At 38.5% G+C, this 10293-nt stretch overlaps 1 pseudogene; it reads left to right on the plus strand.

Annotated features, from left to right (window-relative positions):
- The first annotated feature begins 2125 nt into the window (after positions 1-2125).
- LOC140511044 (FAD-dependent oxidoreductase domain-containing protein 1-like) lies at positions 2126-4219 on the plus strand (annotated as a pseudogene).
- The last annotated feature ends 6074 nt before the right edge of the window (positions 4220-10293 follow it).

Below are 10293 nucleotides of genomic sequence, written 5' to 3' on the forward strand. Positions count from 1 at the left end.
TGGGTACTGGGTGGGAGTACACACACACACACATGCACACACGCACACATACATAGAAACAGAGTGCACAGAGTGAATTGAAGAGGATGGGATCATATCTTAAAAAAAAAATGAAATCAAGCAGTGAGAGAGAAATATTGGGAGGAGAAAGGGAGAAATTGAATGGGGCAAATTATCTCTCATAAAAGAGGCAAGCAAAAGACTCATTAGTGGAGGGATAAAGAGGGGAGGCGAAAGAAAAACAAGAGGTCTACTCTCATCACATTCCACTAAAGGAAAGAATAAAATGCACACTCATTTTGATAGGAAAACCTATCTCACAATACAGGAGAGTGGGGGACAAGGGCACAAGCAGGGTGGGGGGGATGATAAAGGGGAGGGCATGGGGAGATGAATGCAATCCAAGGTCGACACTCATGGGGAGGGAAAGGATCATAAGAGAATAGAAGTAATGGGGGACAGGATAGGATGGAGGGAAATATAGTTAGTCCTATACAACACAACTAGTATGGAAATCATTTGTAAAACTACACAGATTTGGCCTATATTGAATTGCTTACTTTCCAAAGGGAAGGGGTGGAGAGGGAGGGAGCTAAAGAAGTTGGAACTCAAAGTGTTAGGATCAACTGTAATGTTCTTACCACTAGGAAATAAGAAATATAGGTTAAGGGGTAAAGAAAGCTATCTGGCCCTACAGGACAAAAGAGAAGACGGAGACAAGGGCAGAGAGGGACAACAGAAGAGAGAGCAGATTGGTCACAGGGGCAATTAGAATGCTTGGGTTGGGGGGGCGGGGAGGGGATAAAAGGGGAGAAAATTTGTAACCCAAAATGTTGTGAAAATACATGTTAAAAGTTAAATAAAAAAAAACAAAACAAAACAAAAAAAATATTCTTCAAGGTGACCAAGTTATGTTTTATATCTGACAATTTGCATTTTTATTTTTAAAACATACCTAGAAAATGTAACTGATCATGTTACCTAGACAAAATCTTGAATGTTATACAATTTGGTGGATTTAAGTTGCAATATTTAAGTTGAACTTAGATGCTAAAGTTAATCTAGTAGGCAAAATATGAAGATTCAGAGAAAGACAGAATAAATTAGCAGATTCTGACTGTAGAAAGAATGGAATTTTTTTCTACGAAAGTGAAAAAAATTGTTCTTCATGGATTTTAGTCAATAAAAATAACAATGAATAATTCAGTTTAGTTCTAAAGTTTGAAATGACTTTAAAGATATTGATTTTTATTAAATCATTAGATAATAGTACCAAGGCAGCATGGTACAGTAATACCCTAAAATCTGTCAAGACCTGGGTGCAATGCCACCTGTGAACCCTGGCTGTCTGACTCTAGACAAGTCATTTAACCTCATGGTGCTCTAGGTAGTTCCCTAAGACTTGAAGTCATAGTAATACCTGTGTTAGTAGAGAAAGTTTCCAGGAATTCCCTTTACTTTTGAAATTCGCATCCTATTGGGGGAAAAAACTGGATAAATGTATTAGACATCTTACCTTGCAGAGAACTGTTTACTTTATGATATGATAAAACCATAAACTAAAAAATATTTCCATTATGCAATATGATAAAATAACAGATATCCTACCTTTACACTCTTGTGTGCAACTTTTCAGCATAATGCTCTGTGTGGCACTGCACCTGGAGTCTCCCATGGATTGCTGAGTCAGGGCCTGTGCACACACAGTAGAGGCCCCTTCAACTTCAAAGATGGAAAATGAGCAGAGTTTAAGAAGAAACTTCAAGGGGCTTGGCCTGGAGGATCCCGGGAGCCATTTACTGACACAAGTCACCTGCCCCCAGAACATGCTGACATGGTGATCATAGAGGGTGGTATGATCATTTGGTCTGCAGCCTACTGGCTGAAGTAGCTGGAAGCATGAAAAAATGTCATATGGATATGGGTGGTGGAACGAGATCCTGTGCACTCTATGCTTGCACCATCATTTCCACAGGAGGCATTTGGCAGCAGTTCTCATTCCCTGAGGACATCCAGTTATCTCTCTTCTCCACTGAATTCCAGCTGTTCCTAAAAAGCTTCTTCTAGATATCCAGTTCAGTCCCTCAGGCTACTTCTACTGGCTTCAGAAGAAAATGCTTCACTGATGGAACACAATGTAAAATTGCAGAGGCAAGAAGGAGCCTTTGGCTACTGTTTCCTGAGCAACTTCAAAACAAATTTCCCTGGATCAACACAGAGGATGTAGCTTTGTGTATCAGTAAGCACTCCAACATACAAAGGGGGGCTTACTACAACAGGTTCTTAGATCTGCATTCATAAAAGTAAAGCAACTTTCAAGAGGTTAACTCTCCTGCCTAATTGCCGTGGGCTCCCCGAGTCATCTTACCTTTCCCCAGGTCTTCAGTGGCCAGCCGGATAAACGTATCGAGAGAAGAGACTTTCCAGAGTCAAACAAGTGGTAGGCTTTATTCAGGATCTTAGTTTCGTGTCCATATGCAGGGCAAGTTCTTCCCCAGGAGAAGGAACCCCCACTCCTCCTCAAGGAGCAAGGATCACACAGTGAGAGGACGAGGAGAAAGAGGGGAGGGACCTCCAGAGGGGACCCCTCCTCAGGCTTTCCTGTCCCCACTTAAGCTCTTCCAGCCACATAGTTCACACATGGATACCATGCATGCTCTCAGCCTCTTAGCTAATTAACAAAAAGGTGTGCTCAGACCATGGACCAATCTCAAGGGTGGGATGCTCTCCCCAGCAAGTTTCCACTGAGAAGAGGTGGAGAAACAAGAAAGCTCGAGTCTCACTCCTCAATTTCCAGCTGTTCCCTGGGGGGCCTCATGAGAGCTCGCAATCAAGAAGCCCTCATTTTTACCTTCCCGAAACCGTTCACGTGAGAACTGAGCTAACAACCCAACAGTTAACAATCACTTTAATCAAGCACAGGTATCAGAGAAAATCAAAATCAAAATTTCAGAGCAATCAAAAGTAAATCAACAGACAACACTACCAAACTGCCTGACCATTACATACATACATGTGCCTGATCATTACATATATACACAGTTACCAGAGAGGGAAGCATCAACTTCTGGGTTTTAGGCGGATGACTCCTTAAGGGCTTCCCAGAGTCTCTCTGGCCAAAGAAACACTTCCAGTCAGTAAGCCCCAAAGAAAAGTCTTACCCTCAGTATATTTTTACCCTTTTTAGAGCCAGCAGGCATAACCCTGGGACCCAGTGTCTCAACAGAAAAAACAAAAGGTACTTGGGACCCTCCTACAAAACAACTACCCTAATCAAGCTTTCTACTCAATGGGTGTGATAGATCCTCCTTAATCACATTATTCAATCAGAAGCTCTTTTAGTAAAACAAAAACAGCAAAAGATCTTAATTTGATTGCCATTACACCTTGACATTTTATGGGCTAGAAAATGAGGTCTGGTTTGATCCATGGTGCCTGCTTCATAGACTGCACTGAAAGGCTCATCTATGGGGGTCTATCACAGTCATAGGGAGGTCAGAGAGTTAGTCTCTTCAAGTAAGGCCCATGATGACTTCCGGATGGGAAGAAGTAAACATTAAAAGAATTTGTGAGGTCTATATAAAGATAAACAACAGTCTGGTATACCAACCATTGGAGTATGCTGTAGTGATCAGCGTTGTTGGGGCCTGGTCTGGGCAGTTAGCAGAGCTGACTGGAATTGGCATTGGGCCCCCAGGCACTTTGCAAGGCACCAGCCTTCCTGTGTAGTCAAGAAAAAGGTATGTGTGTTTGGCATTGCCCACAGCAACCTGGCTTTGAAGGCCCCATTACTTATAGATATCAATGGAGCCTATTTCAGATGAGAAGGTCACTACTTAGGTGTCCATAGCCCCGTGGAGGAAAAGGAAACAGATACTCAAGATCTAGAGGCAGATCACGCCTTCTTTCAGGAAAAGGTGTGCCCTGTCTGGCCTAGAGGGTTTCATCTTTCAGTTCCCAGAAGATGCAGAGCACCTGGGCTGGCTACTATGATTATAACACATTTGAGCAGAATGCAATAGTGGGACCACATCCACTAATCTCCAACAGGTACTTTGCCATGGGCTTCAGTGGCTATGGGCTACAACATGCTCCTGGTGTGGGACAGAGTGTGGCAGAAATACTGCTAATTGGATATTTCAGCACTATTGACCTGAACCTATTCTCCTTCAACCAATTCTACCTAGAAGAAAAGGTCCTGGAGGGCATTATTATCTAAGCTTGTCTGTCTACCCCTAAGAAGCTACCAAGAGTAGCATTGTCAGAAGGTCAAGGACCAGCATGCAATCTTCTATAACACCCAACCTCCCTGAACTGCTGCCTCTGAACCATGCCACCCATGCTACTGGGAGGACATAGACAATTGAAGCTGGTTCCCAGGTTCCTAGGATTGCTTCCTGATCATCATTGGTGCTCAGCCACAACGGAAAACCAGACTGGTCATAGTACATTAACAGTACTGAAGTGCCCAGTGCCAGCTCTTCACTTGGCACATGTCCAAGGAGCTTCTCAACTACTTAGCAGTCAAGGTCTGAGACAGCATGAACCCAAACCTATTGACATTACTTTACCCTGTTCATGAGTCAATAAACCCAGTTGATTTCTTCCCCAACAAAAAAAAAAAAAAAAAACAACTTTTCAGTATAAAGCTGTAATATTTTGTAAAACCTTGTACTCCCAATTCCATAAACTCCATAGTATGCCATGAAGAAAGGAGACCTCATCAGTTACCACTAACCACTAGCATTGCTATTTGAATGTCAAAACGTTCCATTTTGGATCAGCATATCCTACTTTAAAAACTCTTGCCTCTTTAAAATTTGATAATGTCCCTCTAACCTCAAAGACATTAAGCTACTTTAACTGACCATAATAAGTTCTACTACCGTATTATGTATTACTTTATTGCCCCTTTGTAAACTTTAGTTGGTGGAGGTGTAAAATTCCAAAATGAGCTTGTTTTATTTCTGGGATTATTAACTGGCACATTGGTGTTTATTATGAGAAAGATGTGGCATGCCAAATGAGAGAGGTGAGGCTACAGCTTTGGAAGACAAGGGGAAAAGTTTTTCGAAACACTTGACATGTGCTTAAATAGGTACAAAGGGTAGATTTTTCATGATTGCCATGCATTGTGTTACAACTCCAAACTGTCTGATATTGATATTAGTTGTAAAGATGAGTACACCCTGCTTTAATTATATTTAGTAAAACACGGTGTGAAGTGAAATCTCTTGGGACAGAAAATTACATTGGTCTATGAGCTCACTTTGATTCAGGTCAAAATGTTGATGCTGATGGATTACTAATCCATCATGAAAGAAAAATCCTAGTAAGTCCAATATATAATTCTAAACATCAGAACAAAGTGTTAAAAATACATTTCTAGGTGGATATAATATTTCTTGAAAAATTTGCATGTTTGGAAGGCAATTGCAGAGCTATCCTGACTTATTTACTGGATGTTTAACTTCTTTTAAATGGAAATTCTTCCCACCTATTAAACCATGGGCAATTGCATCCCCTTGAATAATATGAATTTACAAACTGTATATTTCAAAATTTTCTAACGTAAAATGGGATGAAATAGATCTGAAAAAAGATTATTTCAACATAGTTTATGAGAGGTCAGACTGTCTCTTTCTGACCCAAACTTGACAGAAATGTAATATTCCATCTTAACAATAAATCTCTCTGACCAGTAAATTATTTAAAAGCTTCAGTGTTATTATGTATCACTGAATTCACAGTGATGAGGATATAGTAAGTGAAAATTTTATAGTGAGAATCAGTAATTTTTATAATCATCTAATCATCTGGAAATGATTCCCTATGCTCAAAATGCTTCTGTGATGCATAGAATTTATTGAAAGGAAAAAAATTTAGGTACATATTAGTCCATGAAATTGCACTCTGCACTCATTCCAGTACCCTCTTGCTCGAATCTCCATTTGGAAGAGAGATTTTTAACCTTTCTTTGTCAGTGACTCGTTTGGCAGTCTAGTAAAGTCTATAGAGTCCTTGGAATAATAACTATAAATGTATAATGTTAAATACCTAGGATTAGAAAGAAAATGAATAACCAATAATGTAATAAGGTACACTTAGAGCTGGAGATAGTTCTAGCTTGTTTTATAGATGAAAGATATTTCAGCATACAAAACTCTAAGCAAGAGACCCAGAGTAAATGTTAACCTCTGGTACATCTATAGCAAGTTTTAGAGACTAGAGACTAGCTAAGTGGAGTTAAATACTCTATTTAGAGCCAGAATTTCCTGGAAATGCTCATACCTGACAGGGATTTAACTTACATAAATTTTCTCTGTGAATCAACCAACTTAGTATTGATTATAATATCAATAAATCTTCCTTTCAACCTTAACCCTAAATTATATTGCAAGTTGTGAGTTTATTTCCATGACCTTCACAAACCTAGTGACTACTTAGACTCAGACTCCATGCTACTTGAGAGGAGGGACTGTATTTGCACCACCAGAACCTACTACAGTGACTGACACATAATAGTTGCTTACTGAACAGCTCTTCAGTCGTTTATTTATTCATTCATCCATTCATCTGTAAGCTATTTGAGTCCTAGGGTAGAAAGAAGGGCAAGAGAGGAAAGGTGTTTCAGCAAAGAGATCAGCAGGAACATTGACCCAGTCTCAAATGAGGAAGAGCACTTCGGAGGTCATCTAAACCCAACCATAGCTGAAAGGTAGCCCATTCCATCTTTAGATCGACCCACTTGTTAGGAAGAGGTCAAATTCCACCCTCTTAAATCAAGTCAAAGACTTGTGTGCACACCAGCACTTGCCTTTGACATCTCTCTAATACATACTATACGTGGCCCCTATTTTCCCACCATCCTGGTCATCTTGCCTTACTTAAACTTGTTCATCTAAAATGAGCCACCTCAGTCAGTCAACAAAAATTTATTATACACCTACTTAACACAGTCCAGGCACTGTGCTAAGCCCTGTCATACAGTGAAAGGCAAAAGACAGGTCCTGCTCTTCAAGAGCTCACAGTTTAATGGGGGAGATAACATGCAAATAGCTAGGAACAAACAAGCTTTATAGAGAACACAATGGAAATAAACAGCAGAGTGAAAGCACTGGAATTGAACACAATATTTGAAATGTGATGTGGTCAGAGCAGAGACATAATAGTAATTCATTTATATAGTACTTTGACGTTTGCAAAGTGCTTTATTCACAATCATTGTGCTATGTTATAGTTAAATGCTTGTTAAATTTTGTTGAATCAATTACATTTATTAACATTTTCTTTTTATATATAAAAAATCTGAAGCGCAAATGACTTGTTTAAGGTCAAACATCACTTCAAGATACATTTATTATTTGAAGAGAGACTAATTTGGTTGGAATGTTGCATTCATTTGGGGGAATAGAGGGAGAAAAGGTTAAATAGAGTGAAATCAGGTTATGATAGGCGTTGAATGCCAGGCTGAATGAAGACTTTAACTTCTAGCTAAGGCTTTGGGGAGTTTTTTTCTTTGTTTGTTTTAGCAAGGGTAATGTGATGAAAGTAGCATCATGGCATTTGTATTTGCTCAGTATTTGTAACTTAAGATAAATGTTAGCATATATAATTGCATGTTTATGTTTCTTTCCACTCCCTTTTCATTTTCTTCATGATTCCAACAGTCTTCCCTTCTGATACGGAGTCAAGAAAACACAGAACACACAATTGCCTGAATTATCCAGATAAGTATCTCAGCTAGCTGTTTGACACTGCCTTTTGTAACGGAGTTATAATTCTCACATAACCAGCTTATATCTGTGGCGTGGTTGATTACCAGAGTTGTATAGGTATCACTTGGGGGAATCATCATCTTTCTATTTCTAGGGTGCTTTTGATGTCTTTAAATGATGTCATTGCTTCTAGTATGTGTGACCCCTCCCCATGTAGTGCCGCCTGAGAATGCTATCTATGTTCTTGTTCTGTGCACTAATGACAGTGTCAAATACCAGACTTTAAAATGTTAAACAAAACCGCGCCAATCAGTCCCTACTGGTGTTCATCTGAGGATTTTGTTTCAATGTCTGCTTCACCGCCTCTTGTGAAGTTAAGCCAATAATTCTCAGTAAACATCAATGTACACTTTTAAAAATTGTGTCACTAAGGAATTTGAGCTCTTGACTATAATCAAAAGACGTCTAAGTCAAAGATTCAAAAATAACATCATACATACCATCATTAATTTAACCTGTTTTGATGAATAAATCATAGAAAACCAGATAACTCCAAAGCAATAACATTTCTTTTCTCTTCTTTGACTACTTCCCTTCCACCTACATAAAAGATCAGTGCTGTCTGCTCTCTCTCTGTCTGTCTCTGTCTCTCTCTCTCTGTCTGTCTGTCTCTCTCTCTGTCTCTCTCTCTCTCAAATACCCCTCCTTGACCATTCTATACCATCCATCTAACTACTATCCCTAATCTCCCTTCTTATATAGTTACATACCTTTAAAAGGTTTTCTACACAAGATGCCACTACTTCCTCAAGATACACTCTCTTCTTAAGCCTTAATCATCAGTCTTCCATCCCCACCACTCTAATGAAATGGTTTTATTAGACGTAATCAATCAGCCTTCTAAATCAGCAAGTCCAAAAGTGCTTTTTCTTCATTTCTCATCTTTCTTGATTAACATTAAGCCATAGATCATCTCCTTCTTCTAAATAGAATCCAGTACTTTGAATTTTGAAAAGTCAAAAGCAGTCATCTGGTGCTTCACTGACCTCTAAACTTACTTGCCATTGGCCTTTTTCTGTTTTGCTGTGCCATCTCTGCCAATCTCATTTTTACCATGACCTGAACCATAATGATGACTTCCAAAGCCCTATCTCTATCCTTGACCTTGCTTCTGAGCTATAGACTTGGATCTCCAACTATCTACAAGAGATCTCTACCTACATGTTTTACCTGAATCTCAAATTCAATGAACATGAAATAAAACATTTTCCCCATATTATTAATATCATAGTTCCCACATGTCTAGTATGTTTGAATCTTTGGTGTTATCTTTCTTCCCTTTTCATTTCTCATATTTAATCAATAAGTACATCCTATTGATTCTATCTCAATTGCATCTCTGGTATGCATACTTTCTTTCTTTCGCACCTGTAATCATCCTACCATAGCTCCTTATTACCACTGCCCTAACATTATTTAATATCCTCTGACAAGTTTTCCTGTTTCTAGTGTGAATCATACTTCATACTACTGTAACACTAATTTTTATAAACAGATCTGGCTGTCATTCCTCTTCTCCTATAGTGGTCACAATTTCCTTAAAAAATAAAATATTGAATTCTTAGCATGGCATTAAAGGTTAAGCTTGCATCAACCCATCTTTCCATTATTACCTATTCTCACCTTGTTGTAGGCAAACTGAATTACTCTTTATTGCCCATACATAAACATAGCCTTTATTCTCCTGCTTCTCCACTTCTGTGTACACTTTTGTTTGTTTCTAAAATGCCCTTCCTTATTGAGGGAAATCCGTTGAATTTAAACCCAAATCTTAAAGACCAGTTTAATTCAACCTCTTCTTATGAAGCTTCCTTTAGCCTTTTCAATGTGATATTAATTTTATTCCCCTTAAACCTCACATAGCATTTTGCTTTTCTCTCTTTTCTGCACCTATCATATTAGTTGTATTGTGGTTATTTATTTATTATCATAACAGCTATTAGAGTATAAGCTTTATGCAAACGTGGATTATAAGTCGTCTAGACTTCTTAATCCTTCCTCCAAAACCTAGCACTTAGTGTTAATATATTTTTCATACATATTGTTTAAATTGAAGGAACTGGATCAAAGCTTCCAAAAATATGCTCAATTGCTCAGGCCAGAGAGAAAAATGACTTCATGAGTTATTAAGTTAGCTGTATTTAAAACTATTTGAAATAGTCTCTCACAGAGAGACTTGGGAGTTTGTTACTAAATTTGCAAAGAGGGAATAGACTTGAGAAGTCACAATTTAAATGTAATCATTGAAGAGTGTGAAAAGACTGAGAAACTGTCATTCTGGAAACTTATATGTCATGTCTAAAGAGGGACAGAGAAGAAGTTTTAATTCACTAAGAAAACTTCTTTACCAAGAGACTGAGTTTAACTCTTGCAAAGAAACATAATGAAGCGAATTTCTTGAGAGAATTTGGCTGCAGTCCTCAGAGAGCTGAATATTAAGACTGTGTTTCCATGCTTAGAAGTGACTCTGGAAGTGATCTTTCTCACAAAAGATATATTAAAATAATTATACATT

The sequence above is a fragment of the Notamacropus eugenii genome, chromosome 6 (genome assembly GCF_028372415.1).
Source record: "Notamacropus eugenii isolate mMacEug1 chromosome 6, mMacEug1.pri_v2, whole genome shotgun sequence".
NCBI lineage: Eukaryota > Metazoa > Chordata > Mammalia > Diprotodontia > Macropodidae > Notamacropus > Notamacropus eugenii.